This window comes from Myotis lucifugus, unplaced genomic scaffold, assembly GCF_000147115.1.
Source record: "Myotis lucifugus unplaced genomic scaffold, Myoluc2.0 scaffold_58, whole genome shotgun sequence".
NCBI lineage: Eukaryota > Metazoa > Chordata > Mammalia > Chiroptera > Vespertilionidae > Myotis > Myotis lucifugus.
Genome location: NW_005871106.1, coordinates 2713542 through 2732021, shown reverse-complemented (window position 1 = coordinate 2732021; position 18480 = coordinate 2713542). Strand labels below are relative to the sequence as shown.

At 41.2% G+C, this 18480-nt stretch overlaps 1 pseudogene; it reads right to left on the bottom strand.

Annotated features, from left to right (window-relative positions):
- Positions 1 to 272: 272 nt before the first annotated feature.
- LOC102419386 lies at positions 273 to 1392 on the bottom strand (annotated as a pseudogene).
- Between the last annotated feature and the right edge of the window lie 17088 nt (positions 1393 to 18480).

Genomic DNA, 18480 nt, shown 5'->3' with positions numbered 1-18480 from the left:
TTAATTTCTTTTTTTTATCTTTAAATTCTTTATTAGTTAAGGAATTACAAATGTGTCCTCACCCCCCTCCCCCCCACCCCCCACCCCCCCACACACACACCCATGCTTTCATCCCTTCATCCCCGTGTTGTCCATGTCCATTGGTTTGGCTTATATGCATGTCAAGACGAAATACGCACTGGAGAAAAAACTCAAATGCCCCATTGTCTCCACAGCGCGAGTCACAGAGCAGAAGACAGAGCCCTCAGGAAAAGCAGCAGCAGCGCCGCCACTCAGTAGACACGCTCGAACTCCGTCTGGTTGGGATTGGTGGGATTGCAGCTCTGGTGAGTGGAAGGCTGGGTGACCTGGCAGCCCTTGACGCGTGGTGGCACCAGGTACTGGAACATGGATGTCTGGTGGGTGGAGAGCATGCCCTTGAGGTCTGAGGGCATGGGGTCAGACCAGAAGAAGTCATGGTTGAGGGCATCGTCGCTGTCGATGCGCTGCGCAGGGTCCAGCACCAGCAACTTGTCGATGAGGTCCAGTGCATAGGGGTCGCGCACATAGGCCTTCAGCCGATCCTTCACCTTCCGCTTCTGGCCCTTCACTAGCTCCAGTTTCTCAAACAGCTCGTACTTGTGCACATTTGGCCACACCTCAGGGGTGATGGAGCCACAGAGCTGGCTGATGAGGGCAAGCTGGCGCTGCTCCGTGTTGCCCTGCATGATAGGGCTGCGGGTCCACATCTCCGCCATGATGCATCCAGCCCCCCACAGGTCAATGGGGGGGCCGTAGTCCCGCACCCCGAGCAATAGCTCCGGGGGCCGGTACCAGAGTGTCACCACACGGTTGGTATAGCGGTTGGGCTGGCTGTTCTTGGCCAGACTGAAGGCCCTGGCCAGCCCAAAGTCTGCCAGTTTCAGGACCCCGCCTTGGGTGATGAGCACGTTAGCTGGCTTCAAGTCCCTGTGCAGGATCTTGTTCCTATGGATGTAGTAGAGGCCATTGAGCAGCATCTGCATGACCTTCTTGATCTCAGACAGTGTGAACCTGACTAACACGTTGCTCAGCAGCCCAGCAAGGTCATGCTGGCAGAAGTCCAACACCAGGTATATACTGCCTTTGCGGCGGTTATAGGGTGAAGCTTTGGCTCGACAGATCTCAATCAAGTCGATCACGTTCTCATGTTTTAGAAGCTGGAGGATCTTGATTTCCCGCAAGGCCGAAATGGGGAACCCCTCCTTCTCGTTCTCCAGCAGGACTTTCTTCAGAGCCACCTTTTGGCCGGTCAGGTGATGCTTTGCCTTAAACACCTCCCCAAAAGTGCCTTGGCCGATCTTAGTGAGCACCTCATATTTGGTCACCTCATCACAAAAAGGGGCACTCCACGGAGTCCTATTGCTTTGCCATGGCCGCCTCCGCCTCCAACTCGCCATGGGCGCCTCCAACGCGCCACCGCTGCCTCCAAGGCTCCCCAAGCCTCTGCCGCCGCTGCAGCCACAGCCTGCACCTCCACCGCAGCTCTTGCTCCGGGTCTCGCCTCCGTGCTCCAGGCCAAAAGTATTGACTTTTAAACTGTGTTTTTCAGCCTGGCAGGTGTGGCGAAGGGTTGAGCATCGATCCATCATCCAGGAGGTCTCCAGATGAACTCCCCAGATTTTGAATTCGATTCCCTGTAAGGGGCACGCAGGGGCCAAAATCCCAATTCCAGGTGAAGGTAATGCAGGATCCAGGGAGACAGTATCCGCTCCAGAGCTGGCTTTCAAATGCAGCCCAGATCCTCTTGGGCCTGACTTTATACCCGGGCCGTAGTAATCTCCTCATTGCCCATCCAATGGGATCTTGGGAGGAGGCCTCCTTAATCCTTTCACTTGGAGTAGGCCACATATTAAAGCAAAGTAAAAAACGAAACTCCAGTCGTTAAGCAGATTAGGATGTTAAAAATAGAGGAGTGTGCTAAAAATAAGGAGTGAGTAAGTGAAACCACACAAATATTCAAAAGAGAACCCACCCTAGACTAGCAGTAATTAATATCATTTTCTCAGAACCTGATAGATAACCAATCAGAGAAGAAAGTTAAATGCGATGAAAGTTTGAATAACTGCAACAACTTTGATCACGTAACCTGCAACCACATAGCAAATGGAAAATGCTCTTAAATACGTATGAAGCATTTACAAAATCATATCAATATGAGACCACAAAATAAAGATCAATAACAATTCCACAGAATTAACATACTGAGAACCCTCTTGATCACAATCTAATAAAATTGAAAGGCAGCGATGAAAGGTCTCCCTCCGGCCCCCTCCAGACTGCCTGGCTAAGTCACCATTTTTCTGACTTCTAATCTCATTATTTTTTGCTCGGTGTATATCTTAATTTCTAAAGACGGATTCTGACTTACTATTTTCTACAACTGCGATTGTAGGAAGTGTTCTGGTATAAACACTTCCAGCAACATTGAAGGCCGCTGGGTTAATAAGGTCCATCGGGCTGGCTCTGCACAGCCCTGGCTCCTCTCCACGTGCCCCTTGCTCTCCGGGGTGGCCGTGCCAGCGAACATCATGCTCACAGATTATCCTTGAAGGCAAAAAAATCATCAACTTGATTCTAGACAGTCTAGAAAAAGTACACATATGGGATCCAAAATGGAAACAATATAAACAGTGAGCTTCAGAATTTGTTTAGTGTCTTGTTACTTGTCTCCCGAGTCTTGATTTTAGCCAGACTTCCCTCAGGCCAGTTTGAAATAAGGACATTTTGAACTCTTGACTCATCACCAAGCTGCCTAAAAAGGCTGTTGATATGCTATTTCTACTTTTTATGCAAGGGATAATGAAAAAATGCATTTCTTAGTGGCTTTCTGTGACTGTAGCTCAAAGAAATCATAAAACTTTATGAAAATTTGCTCAAGTTATTTGGCCAGTTGCCTTGTCCTGTAAGAATTTTATTCACCTGAGAAAAAAACATAATGGCAGAGATAAACATACACATGTGTACATACTCAACACCTCGCATAGCTTAACATTTTCTCAGACACATATGTCACTGTGTAGCACATTACATATTTATCTCACAAAGATGAATTAACCTACAGCAGCCACCTACTGGGCCTCCCCAAATTTGCTGCAGCATTCGACGTGGCTTTCACCTTCAAGGTGATGTGTGCTCTCATAACATGGGGTTACATTGGGAAGTGACAGAAGCAGACAGTTTTAAGAACAGTGACTTAATCTCAGCTCCTGGGGAAAAGAAAAGAAAGAAGAGATTATGAAAAAAAAAAAGACTAAGGGTTTTTGTTAAAATACTATTACCATCTAACACAAGATGGAATATGCTTAGAATATGGAAAAGCAAAAGTGAAGTTACATCATTAAATTATGATAAACCAAAACTATTAAAGGTGCTAAAACATTAGAAATAGTTAAATATGCAGCACAAGAGTTTTATTTCATATTCTTTTGAAATCATCATGTGTCAGTCTGAAACCAGTAAAATTAATATAGAAATATATTTTTACATGTGTCAAAATCAGATAAATACCCATATAACAGCCTATTTCCAAAGGGTAAAAGTTAATTCAATCTAGCAAATATTTACCAAAAACTTACCAGGAGCCGGCTACTGTATTTAACCTCTTCATTCTTTAGCTTCCTTATCTGTAAAATGGGGGTAGTTATAGTGCCCTCCTCAAAAGGCTGTCCTGGTGATGGAATGCGTTAATAAATGTAAAACACTTAGAACAATTCCTGGTAAACAGTGAGCACTATGTATGTTGGCTTTCACCACCACCACCACCACCATCACCATTATTAGTGTACTGAGCTCTACAGGAGATGGGAAGTTGAAGTAGTCCTGCCCACATGGGGTTTGGCACATTTGCAGGGAAATATGCTCAATATACAAGGAACTATAACACAAAGCTCCATGTGGGAAACTCCCTTGAAAAGTGACCACAACACTCAGATATGGAACCTAGACAAACTTATGTGAGGGCGATCGCTCACCTGATATCCTCACTCTGGGTATCAGAACTTTCACTCTTAATAGTCAAAGGGTCCACCAAATTCAGGTGTTTAACACCCAGAAGTGTTCTTTAAACTTGGGACTTACTGCAAATGGTAACGGGGTTGCTTAGAATGAATAAACCTATACTCTGCAATGAGAACCACACACCCTGGCGTACAATGTTATCTAGGATAATGCTGGTGTTGGTCTCCAGGCCACTGTCACTAGAGCTGGTGGGAGCCCTTCTGGGGGGCTAGTCATCCGCTTGCATCCTCTTCTGTGATGTCCAGACTCTGGGATGTCTGCATCTTACTTCAGGGAACTCAGGTTTGACCACAGATGGTTTTCAGTTCTTGCTTTTTAATCCAGAAATGGCTGCCTATTGAATGCTGCAGCTCTGTCTCTGCCCAGAGCACGTGTGGAGAACTTTCGGCCATCACCACTCTTCCATCTGTGGGATGTGCAATGAGCTGTGCTACTGGCTGTGCTCCCTGCCTGCAGTGGCCGTGGGGAATGCCTTTAATTCCTTAGAGGAAGCCTTGATTCTACCTTGGGATTAGAGCTGAACATCTATTCCTCATTTGTGTGGTGCCACAGAACTTCCTAGGCAACAGTATCTCAGGGCACTGCTGTGAAACATTTTGGGCTGATATCAGGTAGGTTGTGATATGTCTAGTAGATAGGAGTGGACGTTGGAACATAGGTCAGGAAAGTTATTTGATAATAAGGTCTTGGGAAAATGGGTCTGAGAATAGTGAAAAGGTAAAAGAGGAAGGATAGAAACATTCTAGACATTGGGCTGCTCCATGAGAGCAGCACCTTTTCCACTCTACACCTAGTGCCTTGCACAGTACCTGGCACACAGTAGGCACTCAATAAATATTTAGTGAATGGGTGGATGATGGATGGGTGAGTCAAGAGAAGACCTCATGCAAGGTGCAATAGTGAATAATGATGAGATAGATTTTTCACAACACTATAATTATTCTATTTTTACTTGACTATGAAATTCAAGTTGGAGACCAATGGGAAGCAAAAGGTATCTGTGTGTTGCTTAATAGTAATGCATCAGTAAGCAAAAATCATTTACTATTTTAAATATGTTTTTATTGATTTAAGAGAAGAAGAGAGAGGGAGAAAGAGATAGAAACATCCATAATGAAAGAGAATCATTGATTGGCTGCCTCCTGCACGCCCCCTGCTGGGGATCAAGCCCACGACCTGAGCATATGCCCCTGACTGGGAACCATGACCTCCTGGTTCAACCACTGAATACACTGGCCGTGCTTATTTACTATTTTAAAGTCTAGGCTTCAGTTTTAAATTTAGTTAGAATGTTTGCTTTCCTTCTCATTTTCCATTCTTTTTTCTTTTCCTTCCCTTTCTGGTTCCTCCTCTCCCCCTTTCATTCTTAAAATGACTGCTATCTATTGCTTAATTTACAAAGCACACATAATTTGACTTATGAAAAATTGAAAAAGAACCCATGCAGTAATGTATTAGTTGTCATAATTGCATAACAGATGTGACTGTTCCAAAGAATGAGACCAAGATGACTCTTTGCTGGCCTCCCAATCACTGTCTTAAAGTCAGCCAAATGGAACAAGGCTCCTAGAGTATATGATCTTCAAGGTTAGGAACCTGCACAGTATTGTGGTTACAAATCTGCATGCCATAAATAATACTGCATTTACAAATACACTTGAAAAAGGTCAGTGCATTTTCTCTGCTCTTTTAAAGCTGTTCTCTTTATTTATGGAAGTGTTTGGAGAACTGATAAAAGATTTGCTTTCTGCCTCTATTAATGTCTCTCCTGTCTTGAAACTGAAACTGTACTTTCATTGCATATTTAAGTACCTTTAAAAATTGTTTCATTTGTGAATTTGATTACTGTCTTTTGGGGAAACATTTACCAGCCAAGGAGAAGAATTAAGAAGAGACAGAACCTAATGTTCAACAAGAAGTGAAGGCCTGTCACAGGAAAATCTATAATAATAAAAGCATAATATGCTAATTAGACTGGACGTCCTTCCGGACGACCTTCCGGACAAAGCCGGGGCTGCGAGGGAAGCCAGTGCCAGCAGCCTGGGAAGGAAGGCCTACTCTTGCATGAATTTCATGCATTGGGCCTCTAGTATTAGATAAAACTTTTACCTTGCCTCTTAGAAAAATAGAATTCATTTTTTAAGGACTTGGTGTTCTGGGAACACCAGTGTGGGGCAGCTTCACCTTCAGTTTCTCCTTCACTAGCCCTGTCTTGTGAACACACACAGACTGCTTTTTGTTTTTGCTTGTCTTCCTCTCTCTCCCCTTCCCTTTCTCTCCTTCCTTCCTTCCTTCCTTCCTTCCTTCCTTCCTTCCTTCCTTCCTTCCTCCCTCCCTCCCTCCCTCCCTCCCTCCCTCCTTCCTTCCTTCCTTCCTTCTTTCCTTCTTCCTTTTCTCCCTTCCTTCTTTTATTTCTTTTTTCTTTTAAATTCTCTTCAAATGTATAAAATTTATTTTAATTATATATAGTATAAAATATTTTTTCATTGTAGAAAACAAAAAAAAAACTATATGCAAATTTGGTTTGACCCCTATCCACAAGGGCAGCCTCTCTTCTTAGAAGTGAGGCTCTGTTGCCAGTGTGTGGACAACCTTCCAGACCATTTGCTATGCAACAACATATGGAGTTTGGTCTGTGTGAATATGTTCACTCAAAGGATGTCATACTGCATGTAATATTCTGCAATTTTATTTTTTTAAAAAATATTTCAATATTTTATTAAATCTCAATAGATATAAATTACTCTGTAATATGTGTGAGGTATACAGAATAATAGTACAACAAACATCTATGCATCTAACACCCAGTTTAAGAAATAGAATCTTATCTTTGATTTAGAAGCTCCTGTAGTCTCATCTCCTATCCTCCTCCTTCAAAGTTAACCACTCAAATGAATTTTGTGTTTATGATTGTATTACCTTTCTTTATAGTTTTTTCATGCTTATCATCCCTAAACAAATCTGTTATATAATTTTACATGTTACAGCACTTTATGTAAATAAGATCAAATCCATGTGTGGTGTGTGTGTGCCTATAGCTGTAACTCATTCATTTTCACAGCTTTATGATAACCCCTTGGATGATTAGACCACCATTCTATCATTGTCTATCATTTAGATTACTGTGAATATATGTACAAAAGTTAACAAGGGCATATACAGAGGACTGGACTAGCCAATGGGTATGCATATTTTTTACTTAGTGGATAAATTGTTTTCTAGATCGGTTGTGCCAAATCATACTCTTACAAGCAGAGCATAAGCGGTCTAGTTGCTCCACGTCCTGCCCAAGGCTTGGACATTATTGGATTTTTAAATTTGTGGCAATCAGGTGGCTGTGAAATAGCACCTATTGTTTCCATTTTTATTTCCCTGACTGATAATGTGATTGATCAGATTTCCCTCTTCTGTGAACAGCTGACTCACGTTCATTTTACTAGATGGTTATTTGTCTTTTGGTGGAGTTCTTTCTATGATCACCATACTAACCCCTTGTTGGTTATATGTATTGCAACTATCTTTTCCCTTCGGTTCTCTTCTCCTCTGGTTTATCTCTTCACTTTCTTTGATGTCTTGTGATAAATAGAAGTTCTTAATTTTAATGTCGTCAAATGCATCAATATTTTCCTTTAAAATGTATCATATTTTGTCTATTTTTAAAACTCGTTCCCCTCAGATTACAAAAGGAGACTACTATTTGTCTTCCATGAATTTATGGTTTTACCTTTCACATTTAAGTTTTTAATCTACCTAGAGTTGTTTTTGTCTGATGAAAAATAACATTCAGTTTTCATTGTTTCCATGTGGATAATCACTTGACATTGCTTTGTTTATTAAAAAATCCATTCTTGTCAGATTGATTTGCAAAGCCAGCTCTGCTGTAACTCAAGTTTTTAGACACATGTGGGTATGTTCCTGGGCTTGATATTTTGTTCATTTGGTGATTTTTTCCTGTGCAAACACCACTGTCTTAATTGTTTTAGATTTAAAGTACAGGCTGATATTTGAGGACAAATTCCCCATTTTATTCTTCTCTCTTGGGAGTGTTTTGTAAGTGTTTATTCTCTACTTTAGAACCTCATCAAGTTCCATCAAAGAACTCCTTCCCTGCCCAATAACAACAACAACAACCCCAAACCCATTGGGATTTGACTGGAGTACATTGAATCTGCAGGTTATAGTAGAGAGAACTGATATGCGTATGTTACTAGGTGTACCAATTTATGGACATGGAATATAGCTCATTTATTCTGGTCTGCTTTTACATCTCTCAATAAAGTTTTATACAATTTTCATAAAATTCTTTCACATCTTTTGTTAGGTTTATTTCTAGATAGTTTACATTTTAATAGTTTTGAAATGGTATTTTTATTATATTTTATATTTGTCACCAAAGTACAGACAAACCATTGTTTTCTAAAATTAAGGTTTAATTGACATGTAACTGCTGGGAGCCGGTCCATCCTTGCTGCTTGACACAGTCGCTGCAGGAAAGAAACATCTGCACAGCATATGTTTCAAGGGACCTGGCATATATAGCATATTGTTCTTAATATGTTTGCTCTCTTTAGCGCCATGTGTTTTAACCAAGGTCACCTCTCCGAGAAAGGTTGTTTCCCCAGGTGGGGATCTTTCCCTGAGGTTAGGGAGGGGATACAACCCCTTAATTAAGTGCCAGGCGGGTAGTTAAGCTACATAATCTTTACTCCCTGGAATGGAGATAAGAAACGCCCTAACCTTTGTAATAGAAATTGACAGGATTAAAATCGGCTGGTATAAATATGGATGTAACAAGACAATAAACATCACATCCTCATCAGCTCCTAACCAGAACCTAGCCAGAGAACATGACAAAAGATCCTGGACAGAACCTGGCTACAGAACTTCACTGGAGAACCTAGACAGAACATGGCAAAAGAACCTGGTGACTGAACCTGGCTGGAGAACCTGGAGAACCTGGCTGGAGAACCTAGCGAGAGAACATGGCACCAGAACTTGGTTGGAGATCCTGACCAGAACTTCGCTGGAGATTCTGGAGGGAGAACCTCGCTATGCTGATGAACTGAACCCAGTTTCCATGTCATTCATTCTTCGCCGACTCCGTCCACACCTTTGGGGACCCCTGGACCCGCTGGGGTTGGACCCCAGCATGTAACATTATATTACTTTTAGGTATACAACATAATGATTCAATATTTGTATATATTGAAAAATAATCATCATAAAAAATCTAGTTAACATTTGTCTAGACATATCATTGTTTCTTATATTTTTGCCAATAATCCTATTAAAGTTTTATTAATTGTAAAAATATATCTATAGATTATTTTAAGTTCTCTATATAGACAATAATATCATTTAAAAGCAATGAGCATGTTTTCTTTTTTTAAATAATCCTTATATACTCTCTTTTTCTGGTCTTGTTATATCAGCTAAACCTCTAGTACAATGTTGAATTAAATGGTGATAAATGTCAATTTTGCCTTGTTTGTGGTTTTAACAAAATTTGTTCATGGTAATGTTTCACATAGCTCCAAAATAAATAAGGAATTAAAATCTATCAGGCTGTGGGAGAACTCAAATGAATATAAACTGACAACTGAGCCTAACAGCAATACAAATGACTAGGAGCCACACTGAGAGATGGAGGAGGAGGAGAACTAAATCACTTTGGGAAAGTATCATGATCGTATAAGTTTAGCTTTGCTAAAGAATTGTACACAAATCTTATACTCAAGATAGTAAGCTTGTTTTTTACTGGGATATGAATGAGATATTCTAAAGCTAATTTAGGGGTGCACTATAATTGAGAAAATAAGTAAATAGAATGTGGATTATGAGAGCCAGTTTTCAAATAAGGGAAGTAGGGAGAAAATCAGAATGAACCTGGGATGTTGGATTGGAATCTGAAGTATCAGCAAAGACTTATGTGTTTTTTTAGTTATATACAGATAGATATAGAAAGATTGATGTACACCTTGCACATTTTAAACCTGTTTAATATTTTACCATATTAAACACATTTAATACTCTATATCTATTAATTATAATATTTCAAAATCTTTGCAGATGTGATTGTGTTTATTCCTATGATTCTTCCTCTTTGTTTTTAATTAGATAGATGATAGATGATAGATGATAGCTAGAGCTCATGTTTTTCAGATCTTTATGTGTCAAAGTTCTTTGGAGACTGAGTTGAAGATGAACTCCTCTGGAAGGTTTATGTTTATCTGCTGGTTGTCAGGGTTCCTTCTCAATTCTGAGTCACTTGAATTTAAGTTGCCAGTTTGAGATTCATTGATCCAACCCAATAGTATGAATTCAGACTGGAAACGTGGGAGGTCCAATTTGTGGCTATAAAATATGGGGGTGGGGTGGAAAGAGTTTTTTCTTCCCAGTAACTACCAAGACTTGAGATAGGCAAATTTCTTACTGGGTGCTGGGGAGGAAAAGAAAGCTATATTTCTGACTCATCTTCACATTGAAGAGTTAACCCTATAGGGTGCCAGATTTAGGGGGGGGTGGGGGGGTGGGGGGGAAGGTTGTTTATTTATTTTAATACAGATTCTCTGAAAAGCCTGCAAGAGAAAACACAATTATAGTGGTTAAGAACATGAAGCTGTGCAGGTTTAAACTCCACATGGGGTACTTCCCAGATGTGTAACCGTGCTCAAATTTTTAAATCTCCAGGCTTCAATGTCCTTATCTATAAAATTGGGATAATAAGAGTGTATGCTTTATATAGGTCTAGTGGGGACTAAATGAGATAATACATAATAAGCTAGCCCAATTTCTTGGCACAATGTAAGTGCTCAATAATTTTTAGTTCAATAGATATAAACTTTACGGTAATAAGGTTGGGTATGCAAAAAATGCACTGTTTTCATTTCAAATTGAAGTCATTCCAATCCCTAACCCTGAACTCTCAGTGCTGTGTGGTGGTAGAAAGTGCCTTCTCCTTTGGGGTTGGTCTTATAGAGGGATCTGCAGCAGACTTATTTGTTCTGTGCTTAGTTCTGTCCTTTTGCAAAACTCTATCCTCTACATGGCTGCTGCATAGGCTGATCTCTGACCTCCTGAGCCCCCGCTGTACCTGTGGTTCCATTTTGAGAATCATCCTGTAAGGACTATAGTCCTTTCCTTAGCTGACCTCCAGGCCTCGGTGAGAACCAAGAGAAATCCCCTTGTCATCTGTTACACCACATGGGAGCAGGGCGTTTATTCTTATATCCTCCATCTGTCCCCCAGGATAGGGCCTGGTTTTGACTTCTGTATCCATAAGCCTCCACAAAAACAAAAACAAAGCAAAGAAAAATGAAGCACATGTGCCCTCAGCACAAAAGCCTAATTCCCTGTTCTGCTTACCTCTCCGGGTCCCACTTTCATTCAGTGTTTAGCCCAGGATTCTTTCCCTTGTGGTGGCTCATCAATACAATTTAAGACATTGATCTGTGTATTTTACGCAGAATGTGTAGTTGTTCTGGGCAGAAGGATTGGTGCTGTGCTGTCTCCAATAATACTTACAAAAGCCAGTACATGTTGAAGATTTATCCCATGCCAGGAATGTGCTCCTTGGATTATCTCACATAATTCTCGCACCACCCCCAGGAGACGGAGATGATGGGTTTTGCTATTTTATAACTAATTTATAAGTAGTCATATTTAAGGGTCCCATCATAATGGAATTCAACTGTAAAGCGAGTGTAGATACCGTGATTCTTGGACAATCCTCTGTTCAGAATCATCTTCCAAATCAGCACAGAAACAGCTGTTTAAAGATGAGTTAAAATCTTGGCTGAGTATTACCTGGGAGTGATTTCATATTTTGTATAACTTGTAAGAATTATTTGACTGGAGGGGGAAAAAAGCTTTCCCTGAGTGGTTAACAAGATGCACACATATCTTAGAAGGAGGCATTCCAGGCCCTCTTCCAGTCATCATCATTCAAGGCCTTTAAAGGATCATCGCATACATGGAAAAAGGGTCTAATAATCTGTGTACTCAGAAAAGTAAAAGATTCAGCCCCAAATGATCTGTTATTAAGTTTTTGTCTAAAATATCATACCTAGACAATGCCTGGCATTAGTAGGCACTCAAGAAAAATAGAAGTAATTATCTAAATTGGTCTTCAGCTGTTGTACTGTAATATACGTATCTTGCTTGTTTAACTTAGCTTTAAACCGTTCTTCTTCTGATAAATTCAATTTTCCTTTGAGTTATTCTTGCTCTCAGGCCATGTGATTCTTCCAGAACTAAACAGAGTTCTTTCCCAGAAATGAGCACATGACCTAAAATTAATCAACCAGTGAATGGTTGAAAGATGGGCATTTAGGAAGTTATACCCCCTCACCCCCACCCCACCCCCAGGACTTCAAGGAATGGAACTAATTTCATTTGAAAACCAAAGTGGAGATATTTCAGTGTGACTGACCAAGGTCCATGCAGTAACATTGCTGCCATTAGAAATTTGACTTCTAGCATTGCATTGGCTCCCAGGTTTCTAAGATTTGTTACAACATGAATGACCATAAACTTCACACATACGATTGACTCATTTCTCCATTATTTAATGGAGAAGATCTTTCCTCACTGGAGGAGAAGAAAAATTTCATATCATCTCCAGGATACCACCCAGGAAAAGAGCCTGTGTTTTCAGAAGGAATGACAATTTTGTCATTATTTATTGGCAATTGGCTTTCAGCTTACTTACTATAATAGGCTAAAATTAATCACTATAGGACTGACTCTAATTCTATTAGGAGAATGATATAAAAACCTACATTTAGAAAGCCCTGCTAAAAAGATTATTTATTTGTTTTCATGAGATGAGATCCAGGCTTTCTCAGAAAACTCTTTGGGGGAACTTTAAGCCAGGGCAATTTCAAAAATTGCAGGTGCAGTATAGCCGTTGCTATGGAGATGCAAAGGGAGGTCTTGACAGTCCAGTCTTCAATAGGTGGCTGTAAGTGAGTTCTCTCAAAAGGTGAGGGATAAAGTAAGGCAGGAATGCAAATTCTGTCTGGGGAAAGAGAAGAGATGGAATTGCTTTTAGCATAGAGACTGCTTTAGTGGTTGTAACCTGCTTCACATTTGAGAATAGTGGTCTAGAATGAGCAGAGAGCCAAGAAGTTAACAATGCAAATCCAAGCTGTTTTTCCAGATTAGCTCAGTAGTCATTTAAAAGAGAATGGAGAGAGGGCTGTGGGCAAAGAAGAGAGAGAGAGAGGGGAGATTGTGATCTTTTAGAAAAGAAGTCAACCCCCTCCTCAAGCATAGGGAGATGGGGGTTTTGATGTTACATTAAATCACAGGGCCTGGAGCTATGAAGAAATGCAGGGGTTGTTGCTAAGGCCTGGAAGACGTTGCTAAGGATTTCTCTTTTTGAAGTCATAAAGGAGAAAAGAAGTGGAATCATAATACTTAAGGATTAGTGAGCTGGGCACCAAGCATTGGCTTAGACCAGAGATTTTTCAAGTGGCAATGTGCATATTTCCCTGGAAGGAAAATGAAAACATTTCAGATCATGTAGCTCATGGAGTGACTTAAAAGTCCTTCAGTGATTTTCTATTGCTTTAGAAATAAAATCCAACCTCTGGACCATGGCCTCCAGGGCTAAGATGAGCTGGTTCTAACCTTCCTCCAGGCCTCATCTCTTACCCTTCTCCTCTGACCAACCATCTGAAATGAACCTCACTGTTCGCCTTCTTCCTGAACAACACCCCAACATTTTCTCCCTGGAACACGTGTTGTTGTACTCTGTGGCATACTCATCTTTGTGATACCGTTGTAATTAACCTAGTTGTTAATAACAGGAAAGAAGCAAAGGGAAGGCCAAATATTATAGGCAAGTTTACCAGGAAGCTGCAGTTTAACACCTCCAGGGAGCCACCGGTCTATTCCCCCAAAGATCTCTGGGGGAAGGGACTGGACACGGGGAGAACAGATGCATGCCCAGTAAAGTCTGGGTGCATAGGGAAGGTACTTGCCTGTCAGTCATACCTGGGAACAGGTCATTGGCCAGAGTAGGTGTGGCCACTACAAGGGCACAAAATTTGAGACATTTACTCCCCTAAACAAAGGAATTCCTCTCTTGGCTCTTGGCTCTTGGCTCTCTTGTTGCAGGGGGTGCAGTCTCTTGGCTCCCCTGCATTCACCCACATAGTCTAAAGCCATGTGGACCCCACACACAATGGACTAGTGGATTGCAACTAGCCTGATGCTGTACCAGACCCAGTTCTAACATCTAACTGGAAACTGGACTCTGGCTTTGCTTTTAGCTCTATTGAATCCACCAGCTGCATATCTTCTAGGACTGGAATAAGGAAAACAGAACTTTGGAAACCCAGGAATGCAATTTCACATAAATAAAAATCACTCATCCTCCTGTGTGAGTCTCAGAAAATTCTTTTCTCAAGATATGATAAGGACCCCACCCCCAGCACCCAGTGAGAAAGGGGATACCCCACTTTACCAATAACACTTGGGTCTCTACTTGTTACCTCTCCCAGAAGATTCCCCTCCCCCCAGGGACTTCCCTAATTACATACTTTCTCATCACTCAACATTTGTCACAACCTATAATTATTTGGTTCATTCATTCATTTATTCATTTTTTCCCCATAGTTATACAATGTATAACTATTCAAATGGTTATTTGTTCACACAATATTTATTGAGCCTACTGTGTCTAGACCAAGACTGGTGTTAAGGTTCATCAGCTGCAATTTGAACAGACTGTAATGTTTAAGGTCCCATGTATAGCACAGTATATTTGTTCAACAAGTGTGGGAGAGAGGGAGGAGAAAAAGCAAATACCCAATCTAGGAGACTTAAAATTTCCATCGCATCTATAGTCTTAGTTACATCCTACAGGTGTGTTGAAGGGGAAAAAACGTTGAGAAGCACTACTGTAAATGTCATTTAAAAACTCCCTCTATACAGCTTTCCAGAATGCAAGAATCTTTGTGCTGTTGCTCTACTCTAGTATAGCATTTTCTTGATTGTATAATAGAATTAACTGCAAAGCTTGCCAGATAATACGATATGAGATTTTCATGTCAAATCTAAGATGCATCTTGATTTAAGAGACATTAAAAGGAACTATAAAATGTCAGTTATAGCTTTATAGGTGATTTGTAGAGAAACCATAATTTTAATTCAAATTTTAGCCAAAGCATTTGACTTGTAATTCAGTGCACCAGGAACTCTTGTTGCCCACAGGCAGTAACAGTCATTATAGGAAAACTGCCTGAGGAGAGAGAGACAACCTTGGTGCTTTAGATGAAAACTCATAGAGTGCTAATAGCAGATGTTGAAGTCCCAAGGTGCAGATGGATGGCTATGCATGACCCCACTGTATCTATGGTAGGCAATTAGATGGACATAGGCAAATCAAGGACAATGGGCCAGGTACAGAAGATCACCAGGCAGAAGGCCCCAAATACCTAGCAATGGGCACAACTTGGCAAACAATAACCTCACCCTCAGGGTAACATTACCTCCCTTAGCATATCACTGGTCACTTGGTTTATACCCCCTGATCTTTCATATTGCTGGTCATGCGGTTTGGACTTTCCCCTTTTCTTTCTTCCCCTGGCATGTTGCTAGTCATGTGGATTAGACCCCCTTAGAAGCGGGGAATGAACAAAGGAACCAGAGACTAGCCCTTAAACATGAAGGCCCCAGGAGCAATGAGGTCTGACCCCACATCAAATACATCTAGGCCTCAGTTGTGTTTCAGCTCCAGGCTCAGAAAAGAAGCAAAACCAGACAAGCAACACCATGGCTGACCTCAGGACCAGCTGCATTGACTAATGACCCCTGCCCTGGTGCCAACCAATCAGTAGAAACCACCACTATGAAAGGACACACCTGTAAAGCTAATGAATATCCATTGGCATCCTCCCCTAAGACCTCTAAATAAATATCTCAAGATGGAGGACCCAGGGTAACTCTCTCTCTATGGAGACCCCTGCACCTTTCCCCACCTTCTCCCCAACAGGTGTGTTTTCCTTCTCCTAAGCTCCAAGAGCCCTTCTTTTCTGTCTGTAACTTGTTTCCTAAGTCCATTTTTCCCCTACGGTTCACTTTTTCTACCTCTATGACTTTCTAAAGAATGTTTTGCTTGTATTTGAGTCTTGCCTCTTGAATTCTTTCTTAGCCAGAACTCAAGTACCAAGGTTGCTAAACTGAGGTCCAATTGCTGGTAACATTCTGGTGCTGTTTCATTGCCAACATAACATAAAGTAATGATTTCCTGTAGGAGAGACTTTTAGATACGAAATTACACAGAACTTCTATAGAGAGTGATGCTCATTATAGAAAACTCTCAGTGTATTTTGCATCTATAATGTCTTATTTGCATTTAAAACCAGTGTGATAATCTCCAAAAATGAGGATGATAAATAGGCCAATAAGTTTTCATTTCCCTCCTCACCACATGCCACACTAACAATTAGGTGATTGATTTGTTCCTGGAATAACACACCTTGTCCACCAGGACAAGAAATGAATAGACCACAAAATGTGTCCTTCCATGGCAGTGTTGAAAAACCCAGTGATTTTTGCACAGGGTTAAAACATTATCACAAGTTCTAAAAGAATGCTCACATAGTTTGCATGCCCTGCAATTTGGTTGTATTGAATATTGCTTTTGATATGCTATGGGTTTGGCTTAGAATTCTTTCATTGTAATGGAATTCAGCCTATACTTCCTTTGGATTTCTTAATTATTCGTGCTAAAGGGAAAAGGCTATTAATTATTCAACTAACCCCTCTTTGTGGTAAAATGCTCTTTAGATCTTTAGACACAATTAGCCAAATAAGTGATAAATCTCTGTTTTTTTAGGAACCATTCATGCATACTCTTTGTTTCCAGAATGGATTATAAATATAAATATAATACGATTATTCTCAGCAAGACTAGTAAAGTCAGAATCTGGTAGAACACCAATCATGAGAAGTGACTAGAGATCATCTTTACTATGCAGATTGAAATGTGGCTCACCCTTATTTCCAGGCCCAGCAAAGCTTCTACATTTTTTCACCTCCTCAATCAATCAGTAATGTTTTAATAACTTAGGTGGTGGTTATCAATCATCTATGACTTGTCCAAAATATCTTATTGCTGAGCTAAAACAGCGTCATACTTGAACTGGGCACTTCTTGCATAGATTTCAAGATCCTTCAGAACCACCTTTCTGAGAATCCCGAGTGCTTCTTGCAGGTGCAATCTCACCCCCGTGCAAACCTCATCGTGCTTGCCCTGGGGCCTGCCAGAGGCTGCGGTGCAGGATGGAGGTAGGGGCCCACACTGTGTCTGTACCTGCACAATACAGATGGAGGGAGATGTAAGATGGTGTCTAACCTCAATTCCCTACAGAAGGCGGTTCTGAGACGCATTTCATACTGCTTTTAGAAGATCGGGGCTGGACAGAGCATCAGTGGCAGTTGTAGAAGCCCTTGGGGGGCATGTTTTGTATTAGCTTTCCCTCCATCCCTGCTTTATGTGCCTCATACCACATCCCACTCCCATGAACCACCCACATGTAAGCTTTTGTCTCAGGCTCTGTTTCATGGAGGAACCCAGGCAGCACAATACTATTTAGTTTATGTCTTTGTACAGGAATACATCTTTCATTTTCTCTTCAAAGCCAAACCAGATACAATTCTGGTAGGAAATCACTAAGTGAATATATAGCCTGGGAAAGTGCTAAGAAAGGCCTTAGGAATCAGAAAAGAGGGGCCCTCGTTTATATGGTAATTATGTACTCATTGGGCATCTGCCAACACCGGCTCTCTGCCATGGCGGGTGCACAGGGGAGTGAGAGCTGGTGCCTGGCTCAGCCACCCTCTACCAGGCATCTCCTTAGAGGAAACATGTATAGGATGGGGATTCACAGGCCTGGACTGGAGTTTCACATGTAGGTTATGTGATCTTATTGTTACCCACATTATACGCACAACAAATGATTATTCTTATAATACGTAGAGCAATCATATTGTTTTGTATGTGTGAGGTCCTGTCAGGCTGGAACACGGTATTAACCCTTCATGTTCCTCCCAGCTTTCCACAACACAATGGCCCTACCTTTCAGCACCATTTCCACCAGGTCTTCTGATGAAGAGGTCCTCCAGGGAGGTGAAGCTGCCAGGCTGGGCTGGGGTGGACGGGCCATTCCCCTGGGAGCCAGTAGGTGGTGCTGAGGCAGCATGGACCCCAGGCTAAATCAAGCTTAGCACTTTCCATGTAGGAGAAAGGAAATGGGATTCTTCTGTAGACATTAAGCAGTGAGCAAAATTTTGTAATCCTTAGAGTTTTGCAACTAAAATCTGCAGATCATTTGTCTTGAACTCATTTTTGACCAATAGTTCTAAACCGTTCCAAGGCTCTTTTAATACCTATTAAGCTAGAGACCTTATCTTCGCTTTTCGTGGTGGAGA